Below are 13418 nucleotides of genomic sequence, written 5' to 3'. Positions count from 1 at the left end.
AAAGAAGTATGTAGCAGACACAGAGAAGCATGGCCCAGGACCCCTTCTGAAGACCCTGACATTTCCGCCCAATGTGGGACAACTCAGAAGCCATTTTATTTCCCAGGATCCTCACAGGTTGGCTGAAGCTCTGGGGCCCATATCACAGCTCAATTTTCCCCTCCACCAATCCTGCTTCTATCTCCTCCTTTCCATAGTTATTAATTCAAAACTGAATCTATGTCCTATGGAACCCATTCTGTAACAGAGAAGGAGTCAAGAGTGGGTAGAGCTGACTAAACTTAGGGATAAGTTACATGTGAAATTGAGGGAGACGAAGGAATCTCAGAAGACTTTAGGAATTCAGGTTGGTGCTGGGTGGAACATGGTGCAGCCAACCCAAGTGGGTCACATCTGAAGAGCATGTTTTGAGGACAAAACAATGGATTCCGTTCAAAGTTCCTGTAGGACACTTTTGCAAAAATATTCGGTATGTATTTGGCTAGAGAAGCATGGACAAGAGTTGGGTTAGAGTGAAAAACCCTGGTGTCCATAGAATATAAATAGTAGCCACAGGTTTAGATAAACATAAAAGGAAGAATATTAGAGTAAGACGAGAAAATAAAGGAAGACAAATTTCTAAACAGGTCCAGAATCATTCACTCATTTCAGCTGCAGTTTCAATCTCTAAGTAATGGTGACTGTTCATCTTTTTTTTAGTAATATCCTTTTCTAATTTGACATGACCATATTTAGTGGAATATTGTCATTAAAATAAATTAAAATAAATAAATTAAACTCATTAAAATAAATGATTTTGTTTATCTTTCTAGCCCAAAATGTCTTGAATGAAGTAAAGGCTCAACATTGAATAAGCTCAAATCAGTGTGGTACATTCCAATGTGGGTTGGAGTCTTCACTTCTGAGGCTGAGGACGGTTGCTCTGACGACTTCCAGGCCTGTGCAACACCCGCTTTGCTGCATAATCTGCTTTAGCATTTCCTATATCAAAATCTCAGGAAATGATAGAATTGTGTGTCAAATTTCTGCTTGATGTCCAATGACTGCCTTTATTTTGTGCTGGCGCTTCAGAAAGTCTTCTTTCCATTTTGTATGTGTCTTCCAGCTCAGAGTCGTCAGCACACAGCAGTCTCAAATGACTCTCTCAACGACTTTTAAGGATCCTCACAGCCAGAAGAACCTCTCAGAGGATCAGAAGCACAGTCTAATACCAGCTTACGGACTCCTTATTACATCCTTACGCATGAATAAAACAGGCTAGGCCTATTATGCAGCTATTTCCTCTCTATTGGTGACTGGGAATTGATCTAAAAAAAAAAAAAATCATGCAAATCCAACACCACACCTAATACAACATTCTCTTGGCAGCTGAATTAGTCAAGTCATAGCAGTGATGCCATACTCTTGTTCAAAACATTCTTGCAATTCCAGGGCTATGCAGTGGGCAAAATTAGAATGTAGTCAATCCACAACATCCCTGACAAGTACTGTGCCAGAACAATTCAATGTCTAGACTGGTTGTTTCAGTCAGGAGATTAACTGGCTTATCTTAACCCCAAGGGCAACCTTTGGCTCATATCCAGGAAGTCAGCAGTTTTCAGGTTAGCCCCTGACAGATCAAGCCATCAGCTGCTTGCCTGATCCCCGCATCATACACAGAATGACACAAAAGGACTTTTTTCCACACAATTTTGCTATATTTTTGTTTTTTTTCCAGTTTTAATACATCATCTTAAAAAGCATTTTTTAAACTAAATATTGGTTAAAGTTTTCAGAAAAAATGGTGTGGTCTTTGGTAACATCACAGCAATTCTTCACTTAGAAAGAAAAAATATATATATATAACGTCTTCTGGATATAATCTTAGGAACACTGCTTTACAAAAAATTAACTGATTCTATAAAATCAAAATATGTTCCTGTTTCTTCATTATTTGTAGCATTTTTCTTCAAGATCATTTTCTTTTCTTAAATGGGCCACAATTATTTCAATATCCCACACGAAATTTCATACATTTAAACTGACTTGGTTCAGGACCCCTATTAATTCTATCTGCTCAGAAATTCTATTTTATCCATTTTGAAGAGTTTCTGTGGAGCCACTGAAGTTTTTACTTTGCCACTGCATGATAGTTGTAAGCAAGGTAACTTAAACATATATTCTCAAAGAGAAGCTTACTTATAATATCAGAATAGGATAATTAATCACAATTTTCAAACATATAGTTTTTAAATAAACTATTAGAGTAGCTGGAATAAATGAGTTGCACTTTTTCTTAAGTTCCTGACAATATTTTCAAGAACCAAAGTTGGTGCTGATCTGAATTTGGTAACATGATAAATGCTCTCCCAAGCATATAAATTGGCAATAGTACATTATCTGTAGGACAGATAATACCCATTCAGTATGACATCGAATATCTTCTGAATGCCTGCACTGTTCTTGGCTCTGGTCACCATTGACAAAGACATATGCAAGAATTAGCAAATAAATTATTTGAATAATAACTGAAAACTTACTATGCATTATCACTTTCCCCATGTTGTAAATTAAATATATGTATTATGTATGGGTATTTTACATGCATGCAATGTTACATATACACAGAAAAAATTTTAGCTGTCATTTATTTAAAAGGAGATGCTTAATGAAAACTTCTCCTTAACTAAGATTATATTCAGCAATGACTTGCCAGAATAGTATTTGTCAAGTCCATTTCCTTTGTATAAATGACATAATGGTAGCTTCAGTCTCTTAAAGTCTTCTACAAAGCATATGTAAAACATTTAAAAATCTTGCAAAACTAATGTTTGCATAGAACTCAAAGCTTCTATTGAAACTTTAGGGATCAACTAGGAAATAACTGCTAATCAAGCCCAGGAAATGTAGCAGGTAGAAAGGCTGAGCCTCCACCATTTTGAGGACCATTATGAGGAAATGAAATGTGCATAAGAAGCAGAGTTTAAATTCTGACTCACTTGAACTTGTGCAAACTGCTTACCCACTCTCACCTTTAGTTTTCTCCTTGTCAAAGGCAGTGGAGTTGGGGAAGATGTCCCAGAGATGAGCTCTGAGCTCCCATCCTCCAGTTCTAAGCATTCTGCCACCTTAGGGGAGTGGGGAACAGGACCAAGCTCAGGGCAGAGTTAGCTAAAGATAGTGTCATACAAAATATGAGTAAATAAAGGCTAGGATGGACATGCTTCATACTATCATCATGATGGGTGTAGAAATATCAAAATTTCCCAGATTAAAAAAATAAAAATTCTCTTTTTGTTTTCATTGTGCCAATCACCTGCATGTTTGAAAACATCAAGACTTTTTAAACATGCATTTAACCTGAATGTTTGTGTTCTATAAACCAAGCTATTAAATCAAAAGATCAGTGTTGAATAAAGCTGCTGCTATGATGATGATTAATTCTAGTTAATATGTTTTAGCCCCTCAATCTTTGCCAGATATTGTGCTAAGAGCTTACTTAAATTATTTTGTTTAATTTTCCCAACAAGTATTAGCTCATTAATGCTGTCTATGTGAAAGGTATTATTTGCATCCCCATTTTATAGAAAAAAGAATCTGGGACTTAGAAAGGCTAAATAACTTGCCTAAAATCATTCAATAACAAATGTGAAATTCTATCCCAAGTCTGTCCAGCACCAAAGTACAGGCTCTTAACTATGCTATTCAATATTGCTAAATTCAAAAATTGATAAAATTATATACAATGGTTCTTTTTTAAAATAGAATGAAACCCATAATACATTTATCAAGTTGTAATGCTACTTTATGGGATTTTTATTAGGGCTAGTTGAGGGGCTTTATGGACTCAAAAATTGGAAACTGACTACTGCAATTAGTTGTTCGAAATAAAAGCCAGGCTTGAAAGTCCTTCTTTGCATTGAATTTCAAATGTTCCACTTTGAATGAAACAGATGTTGAACTTTAGATTAGTTCAATCTGCATTAGATTTATCCTGTGCACGCAGTAAGATAGCACTAACATGGGCACTTACACTACTTTCTCTTTAGGGACACCTTTCCCTAGACCAGCTTCATCTGCAATTTAAAAGAGATCTTTTCAAAGAAATAGAGGATTTTACTTAAAAGCACAAGAATTAGTCTAGTGGGTCTGAGCCATGGTCCATCCAATATTCTGTTCTCTTCCAGGGGCACAGAGGCGCATGTCATGTGAAAGGCAAAAGATTAGAGATATACCCCAAGACTTCTTGATATTTTTCTGTCATCTGTGAGTTTAGATTAACTTTCCTTAAAGTCTATATTTTAGGTTTCCGTGATATAAAGTTCCACTTGCACACTACCCTTTGAGTAAACTAACATAGGAAACGCCTTGGATTTGTGGATTCCAGATCTACTGTTGCGTATCTCTGCAGTGTTCTCTGAGACGGGTTCAACTGCTTCCTCTTTTCCTATTGAGCTTTATCAAACCTCCTAGTTTTATCATAGGTTGCATTGTTTATGGAACTCCTACAATTTGTTAAAAGAGGTATTAGCAAGTGCTGAGTGCTAAAGATGTAATAACACCAAACTGAGATTTTCTTCTTTTGAAGAACTGAGTAAGAATTTAAAAAAGATTAGCTTTGTAAGTCAACAGGTATTGGAAGCTTTTTACTTAGTATGCAATCTCTCTCCAAATGACTAGGCACTGTGTAGAGAACAGCAGCTGGGACTTGTGTGCCCACAAAATCCCAAAGAAATCCTTTTACTTGTTTGAGTACAGTAAGTCATCTAGGCTACTGGGAAATCCAAATTACAATTCTGCTTGTTCTGTGAGTATAAAACAGAGACTTTTATATCAATTTTTTTGTGTGTGTGACCGGTAAGGGGATCGCAACCCTTGGTGTGGTGTCGCCCACACCGCTCTCAGCCAGTGAGCGCACGGGCCATTCCTATATAGGATCCAAACCCGCGGCGGCGTCGCGCACCGGCCATCCCTATATAGGATCCGAACCCATGGCCTCGGTGCTGCAGCACCACTGTGCCTCCAGCGCCACACTCTCCCAAGTGAGCCACAGGGCCGTCCCATATATCAAAATTTTTTAAAAAATGAGAACCTATCACTGCGCCAAAAAACTTGGGCACCTTTGCAAAATATCTTAGTCAAACTTCAACCAGGAGAGAAGATGTACTGGTTTTCCCTTTATCAGTCTTAAATTAACCTGGTTCAAGCTTTAGGAGGTTCCACCTATTTCTCACATGTTTGGATTTAGTGAACAGTCTGTGTTCACTCTGTCTATATCTGTCGTGTTTTCATGAGCTTCAACCATGTCGTCTCTCAGCCTTTGCCTCTCTAGTCTGAAGAGACACATAATTTTAGTCTCTCCTCATTTCTTTGTTCCTTTCATTATAAAAAGTAACCTGAATTAAAAATTTGGTAATTTTTAGGTTTTTATGATAGATACATTTTTTTTTAGTAGGTCGTAACCAGTGCTGGGATTGCCATAAAGTCTAGACTGAACTGAGTTCCTTCTCTCAATACAAATTAATAAGAGCTATTACAGTGGTCCCTCGAAAAGTACCAAACTGTGAGTTCTTTAACTCCCCTTCAGAACCTTCTTTTTGGAGACCCCGTCCCACTTCTGTGCTTACCATAGGACTATCTGGGGCTTCATGCAAATACCAAAAGCAGTCTTATGGACCCACAGTTTAAACTCTTAAGCATTAATGACTCTAAAATATTTCTTTGAACAGAAGACATTCACGTGAGCAAATAAATACAACACAAATAAATACAACTCAAATGGTCATATTACAAAAGCACAAACAATTTTATTTCAGGAATTATAATTTCTTAGTTTATTTATTATTATTATTATTTTTACATTCTAAGATGTTGTTGTGGAGCAGTGGGAGGGGAAGGAGGAACGGGGAAGGGGGACAAAGGTGATGGGGGTGGGGCAAGGCTGGCCCATGGCTGGCTCCTTTGCTGGCCTGGTTGAGATGGGTGGGGTCATGGCTGAGGCCTGCAGGGTACCCCTCCCCCCAGCCCCACTCAGATTGGAGAGCCCAGGGGGCTTCCTGCTTTTCTAGGTTTTAGAGGTGTTCTTTGGTGCTGTTAGACCTTTGTTGGTTAATATCAGAACTTAGTCTCTAATCTGTGGGATTTTTGAGTTTTCTTTCAGTTCTGTGTTGGGTTGTTTGCTGTTCCCACCACTTAAACTCTGCACTGGAACTAATTTGTTGACCTTTGCTTACTTATAAAATGGGGGAACTTCCTGTGGGGACACACACTTGAGCCCTGTACTTGAGCTAAATTGCTATTTTGCTGCTGCTTCTCTGGGGAAGGCTTTTTGTGCAGCTCAGGTTTTAACTGTTTACCTTTTAAGCACTCCCGGGTCTTGTGAGGTCTGATACATCTGGGTTGAATGGAAATTCTGGTCTGGGCCTGAGTCTTTTCAGCAAACTGTACCTCTGCAGTTCTACATTCCTGACCAGTCTCCACTGAGTGGTCCTGTGCTGATTGGAGGGCAGATCAGCTGTCCACACTGTGCCCCAGTGTTCCCCCTGTGGGCCAATCTTCCCCACTCCCCACACTCCAAACACTTCCCATGGGGTGGGCCATGCATAGGTCCCTTATGATGACTCACCAGCCTCTGAGTAGCTTTTTATTTTCAGTTGTCTATGGCTCCTCGCTCCTATGTGGGTCCTTTGGAACCCTGTCAGTGGTCTTGCTGGCCTGGAGGACACCAAGGCCCTCTTCCCCCCTGCAGTCTCCAAGCAACTTTATACAAAGGGCACAGCAGCAACTTTTGCCAGCTCTTGCTCCATGTGCTCACCAGGGCCAGCCTTGACATGGCAAGGGCTAGAAATGGTCAGAGTGGTCTGTTCTTTCTCTCATTGTGGCTTCTCCCACCTTCATGAACTCCTTAGGTCTCTCCTCCTCTTCCCCTGAGCTCTAGAGGCTCCACCTTGGCAGTCTTTGCTTTTTAATAGTTGTAAGTTGGTTGACTGTGGGAAAGAGTGATGCTGAGGACTGTCTATTCTGCCATTTTGATTCTCTCTCCAGGAATTATAGTTTAAAAATAAAGAAAGAAAGAAAAGAAAAGCCAGCCTGACAATGAGAATTTCACTTTGTAGTAACTCAGTTTATCATTAAAAGCCAGAATCCCTGGCATATACATGTGTCTTAGTCTATTTGGGCTGCTATAACAAAATAGCATAGGTTGGGTGGCTTTTAAACAACATAAATTTGTTTCTCACAGTTCTAGAGTCTGGGAAGTCCAAGATCATGGTACCATCCGATTCAGTGTCTGGCAAGGGTCCACTTCCTCATAGATGACTGTCTTCTCACTGTTACCTCGCATGGCAGATGAGGCAAGGGATCTTTCTGGGGTGTCTTTATAAGGGCACTAATCCCATTTAGGCAGGCTCTGGCCTCATGACCTAATCACCTCCCAAAGGCCTGACCTCCTAATACTATTACCTTGAGGGTTAGGATTTCAACATATAAATTTTGGTAGAACATAAACATTCAGTCCATTGAAATTTGTAGATATATGTTACCTTGCAGAGAAACAACAAATTGAGTTATCTATCTTGTGTAGGTAAAATTTCTGTTGCTTTCTTTACTTTTTTCCTTTAAATCGCTGTTTCAGGATATATGAGGGGTTGAAAGAAGTAGTTAACCACAATTCTATAATTGTTTTGTATATATAGTTCAAATAGATATAATTGAGTAAAGGGTAAAGGCTACGAAGTTTCCCAGTGAAACTCATTCTTTGTGCATAATTTTGGCATGGATATACCTTGTATGTATAATTACTCATGGGTATAGAGTAAACACTTGCAATTTCATCAGTTGAGCAATTGTAGGTTAATCTCATATGCTTTAAAGTGATTATTATGGCTTCAAGTGACCAATTGAAATAAAAGTTAATGACTGCTGTTTATTTAATCCTCCTCATATCTCCCTCCTCTCTGACTCCTCTATTCACATAATATTATTGGCCCCTTTCAACTCCAAGGATATTTCCAGACTATTCTCCATAATGCAGCATCTTCCCATCTCTGTCTACCTACCTTTTCTGCACTTCCCCTTCTACAAACCTCCTCAAATACACAGATTTCTGTAAAGATTTAGTTATTTTAAAAATACATTCATCTCTTCTAATTGTACAATATAACATATCATGAAATTGTAAGTATAGCTTTTAAATGGATTCATCTATTTACAATATAATTTGTTACATTTTGCTCATATTAATCTTTACATTGTTAACTTTTTGATGTGGTAGAGACTAGTTGACTATTTCTCAAACATGTCTCCTCTCCCTTCTGGGCACCCGGTTTTATTTCATTCCTGATGTGGCCTTGAAGTTAGATGCCATGTGATGGAGTTCTAACCAGTGGAATGTGATTGGAAGTGATGTGCCCTTCCAGATAGGGCCCATAGAAACCAGCCAAGTACTGTCTTCCATGTTCTTTCATTATTGTAGATTTATATAGATAAGCATGACTTCCTTGAATTAAAGATGGTGAAGCTTACAAGATAAAAGGAGTCCAGAACTCTCAGCACATCAATAGCAAAACCTATTTTTGACTTAACATGAGTGAGAAGTAAAGTTCTATTGTGTATGAGCCATTTTCATTTAGTACACATTATATATTTTATATACATTATAGATTGCATGTCTTTTAGTTTGGTTTAAAAAGGTATGTTTGGCTACTGAATAAACATTTAAGAAAACAAGCACTATGACGAAAGAATATAATTATTATTTGTTGAGGATTTCTTGGCAGTGGTCTTTCAGTCAGTCTACTAGGTACTTCATATAGACTAGCATGTTTATTCCTTTACTACCGTTTCAGCTGGAATAACCAGTGTGTGTTCCAGGATGAGAGAACTGAGGCTCAACTAAGTTAAGTTTCTCAGAGTCACAAAACTACCAAATGGCAGAGCTGAGATCCACACCATGTCTGTCTGGCTACCAGCCTGTATCTTCTCATTACACCATGATAGTTCTTTTTCCCAAGTTCCTTTTTCCTTTCCTTCTTAAGACACCAAATTATGCTACGTCCTTAAAGTGAAAAGATATCCCCTAAACACATTACTTGAGTCACATCCAAAAAAAAATAATAATAAATAAATAAAAGAGGAACATGAAGCGAATTAATAAAATATTTTATGTGTATTTTTGCATCAGTGCTTGATTTTCCATTGGGCAGTATCTTAGCTTGGGCTGCTATAATAAATTAGCATTGATTGAGTGGTTTAAATGACAAACATCTATTTCTCACGGTCTGGAGGCTGGGAAGTCTAAGATCAAGGTGCCAGCAGATTAGATGTCTAGTTAGAGTCCACATCCTGGTTTGCAGGTGTCAGCCTTCTCATTGTATCTTCACATAATGGAGAGCAGAGAGACAGACCAAGCTTCCATGTCTCTTATTATAAAGGCACCAATCCCATTCCTGAGGGCTCCATCCTCATGGTCTAATTACTTCCCAAAGGCTCTACATCCTAATATCATCACAGTGGGGGTTGGGATTTCAACATTTGAATTTTGGTGGGAGATAAATATTCAGGCCATAACATCCCACTTCTGTTCCCCCAACATTAATGTCCTCCTCACATGCAAAATATATTCATTTTATACCAACAACTCCAAAAGTCATAACTGATTCCAGCATCAACTCTAAATACTAAAGTTAAAAGTCTCATTTAAAAAATAAAAATAATCTGAATTAGATATGGTTGAGACTCAAGGTAAAATATATCCTGGGGCAAAGTTCCTGTCCTGCTATGAAGCTGTAAAACCAAACAAGTTATGTGCTTCCAAAATACAAAACAAAAGAAAACAACAAAACACAATGGTGAGACAGGCATAAGGTAGACAGGTAGCATAACAACTTGAAGAAAACCACAATAACCAATTCCATGATTACCCACATTTAGTAATTCATTGATATGTGTTTATTGTAAAAAATATTGACAATCCAAGAAATATCATGTGTCACACTCCCTGAAAAGAGTAAAAAATGGATTAGAGCATTTATTGCTCACTACATTTACTATGATTTTGTTAAAAATAACTGCTAAGGTAATACTTTTATTTTTATATCTTGCTGATACATCACAAATTCTATTCTGGTCTCCATGAAGAATTAAGTTTCTCTCAAAAGGGGTGTAACATTTTCTACTGATTAGGAAAGATCTATTCGAAGTATGATTTTAAATTTTGTTACAGCTTTGGTGCAACAAGTTTTCAAAACAATTATTTTTAATTATCTGGAATAATCATTTTATAATCAGACACTGATTTGGGGGCAATTTAAGTGTTTTCATTTGAGTCTTTCCATTTTCCTGTCTCCATTATAACTCATCCACCAGCAATGCATAAAAACCTACTTCACCCCCCAGAGCTCTTTGTGGCTCTGGAACAGTGCTAAAATCTCAAATTCTTTTTCAAAGGATTCATGTTTAAAGGAGAACTTTTAACTATTTGTCTTTTTTTCCTCCAACTCTCACTAAGAATAGAAATATTCATGGGAAAAAGCCCTCAAATTTTCTTTCTTTTTTTTTTTTTTAAGATGACCGATAAGGGGATCTTAGCCCTTGACTCGGTGTTGTCAGCACCACGCTCTCCCAAGTGAGCCATGGGCCGGCCCTAAAAAAAAAAGCCCTCACATTTTCTATTGTGCTACTGTATGTCAGTTGACTTCTCTTACAAATAGTAAACATTCTTTATCTTGGGCAGTTAAAAAGCCTTCCGGCTTTTACCCTGAATATTGCATGAAATTGAAAAAATTTTAATCCATAGCAGAAGTAGTTTACTGAAATATTTGGCAATTCCAGAGCACCCTGAATATAATATCTATACCCCAGTGTTTCTAGATCAAAAGTCACTGTTTTTTGGAATGTCATTCTCCATTTTTTTTTAAAGATGACCGGTAAGGGGATCTTAACCCCTGACTTGGTGTTGTCAGCACCACACTCTCCCAAGTGAGTTAACTAGCCATCCCTATATAGGATCTGAACCCGTGGCCTTGGTGTCATCAGCACCGCACTCTCCCAAGTGAGCCATGGGCCATCCCTGTATAGGGATCCGAACCCTTGACTTGGTGTCGTCAGCACCACACTCTCCCGAGTGAGCCACGGGTCGGCCCTCATTCTCCATTTTGTAAGAAACTCTTGAGAACCTGCTACTGATGTTTTAAAGAGAATGTAATCAGGCTTTTTTGCTTTTCTTGCATAAATTGTATATTGATTTCAAAAGTAATCTTACACTTATAGTTGGGAAATTTTTAGGAAATGAAATGACCATTCTCATTTATAAATCTTATCCTCCTTAAATACATGGGCAACAGCAATAACAGAAAACTTGTGCGACTTTTCTAGGATAGTGTCTCAGTTTATTTGTGTTGCTATCCCAGAGTACATGAAACTGGGTAATTTATAAAGAAAAGAGGTGTGTATGTGTGTGTGTGTTTATGAGAGAGAGAGAGAGAGAGAGAGAGAGAGAACTTACTATCAACGAGGGCAGAGCCCCCATGACCCAAACACCTCCCATTAGGTCCTGTCTCCCAACACTGCCACACTGGGGATCAAATTCCTACATGAGTTTTGGTGGGGACAAACTACATCCAAACCATAGCGGATAGCTAACCGATTGAAGGTGATTCCACAAAATAATAATACATGTCCAGTCAGGTTACTTTCAGTACTCTGTCAAGTTATAGGACATCAAAATCTTTATAAGAGATTGGTGGACATCAAGGTGATCTACGCAGCATCACCAATATATATGAAATCCTTTCTAGGTGTCCGTGACTTTTAGACTCATCTCTGAGCCTTTCCACTGTATCTCTCACTCCTTCTTTGTGAGTTTGTAACAGGAAAGATTCTTCAGATGTATTCTTATGTCTTTTTCAGGAGTACCCAGAATACAAAAGAAAGAGAGCCCACGATTGGGAAACTCTACACTCCCAGGACTAGACATCTCGGTTGGCCTGCACAACATCAATTTCCCTTTCATCCTACACTCACTTATTTAGATATTCTCTCCTCTCTCACTCTGGTCCCTTGGGGGCTGGAAGGGCTTCATCCTTCCTTCTTACTCTGTAACTGGAGCCTATGGCCGGGCTCAGTCACGTATTTCTTTGGCCACAGTGTTGATCCAGTAATGAGCATCTGAATTAAGCCAGTCCTGTCAGAGAAAAGAGTTAGAGTGTTGAAGGAAATAGAGTAGGGGCTGCCTGTGATAGAGCTAAAAGAGGAGAATGTAGAAATTAAAGCCTGAGAAAGAGAAACAGGATCTTTAAAAAATCATTTTGATCCCTATATCCAGTCATACCTGCAGTCAGGCTGCCTCTAGAATTTTGAGTTGCATGACTAAAGCTTCAGACAGTTTTTCCATCCCATTACATACCACATAAGGGATCCTAACCGACTCCTTGTCATAGCCTTCCCTTCCTTCTTACTCTGCAACTGGAGCCTATGGCCGGGCTCAGTCACGTATTTCTTTGGCCACAGTGTTGATCCAGTAATGAGCATCTGAATTAAGCCAGTCTTGTCAGAGAAAAGAGTTAGAGTGTTGAAGGAAATAGAGTAGGGGCTGCCTGTGATAGAGCTAAAAGAGGAGAATGTAGAAATAAAAGCCTGAGAAAGAGAAACAGGATCTTTAAAAAATCATTTTGATCCCTATGTCTAGTCATACCTGCAGTCAGGCTGCCTCTAGAATTTTGAGTTGCATGACTAAAGCTTCAGGCAGTTTTTCCATCCCATTACATACCACATAAGGGATCCTAACCGACTCCTTGTCATAGCCTTCATGTATTTTCTTAATTTTTACAATGAAATCATAGGAACAATTAAAACGGTCTTCCCCTATCCTATTCAAACACTCAGAACAGCAACAAGTCTAGCAGATTTTTCACAATAGCTAAAATGATTTCTGCCACTTCTTCATGCTGTCAATTTTGTGGTTGGTGGTTTTACAGACTAAAGTCCCTTTCTACCAGAGCAGGGTGCATAGGGAACAAGCAGAGTGTTCTCAAGACATTACTCATTCAAGTCGATGGTTAGCGGTTTGAAATGTGGTGTTACTGACCTCACATGTGATGAAAAGTAAGAGTGGTAGTGATTTTGCCTTCAGACCACCATCCTTATCTTGGGTATGAGAATTAAAACAAAAACAAAAGCAAACAAAAAAATTGTGGAATAAACATGAGCTATCATTTGGCTTGTTGATTAAAGAAACTCTATGTGATATACTGCTCATGTAAAAAATTTAAAGTTGTCAATTTTTTTCAAATTTTTGATTAAAAGTTATTCTTCTCTTTGAAAATGAAATTGGTTTTATGTTCCCCTACTTGTCAAAGCCATTTAAATAGATCAGGTTACAGGTCCTAATTACAAGTTGTTGACAGCCTGTGTTCATACTGGCACACAGTCTGACAGGTATA

This window comes from Galeopterus variegatus, unplaced genomic scaffold, assembly GCF_000696425.1.
Source record: "Galeopterus variegatus unplaced genomic scaffold, G_variegatus-3.0.2 Scaffold341, whole genome shotgun sequence".
NCBI lineage: Eukaryota > Metazoa > Chordata > Mammalia > Dermoptera > Cynocephalidae > Galeopterus > Galeopterus variegatus.
This window is presented reverse-complemented; position numbering follows the sequence as displayed.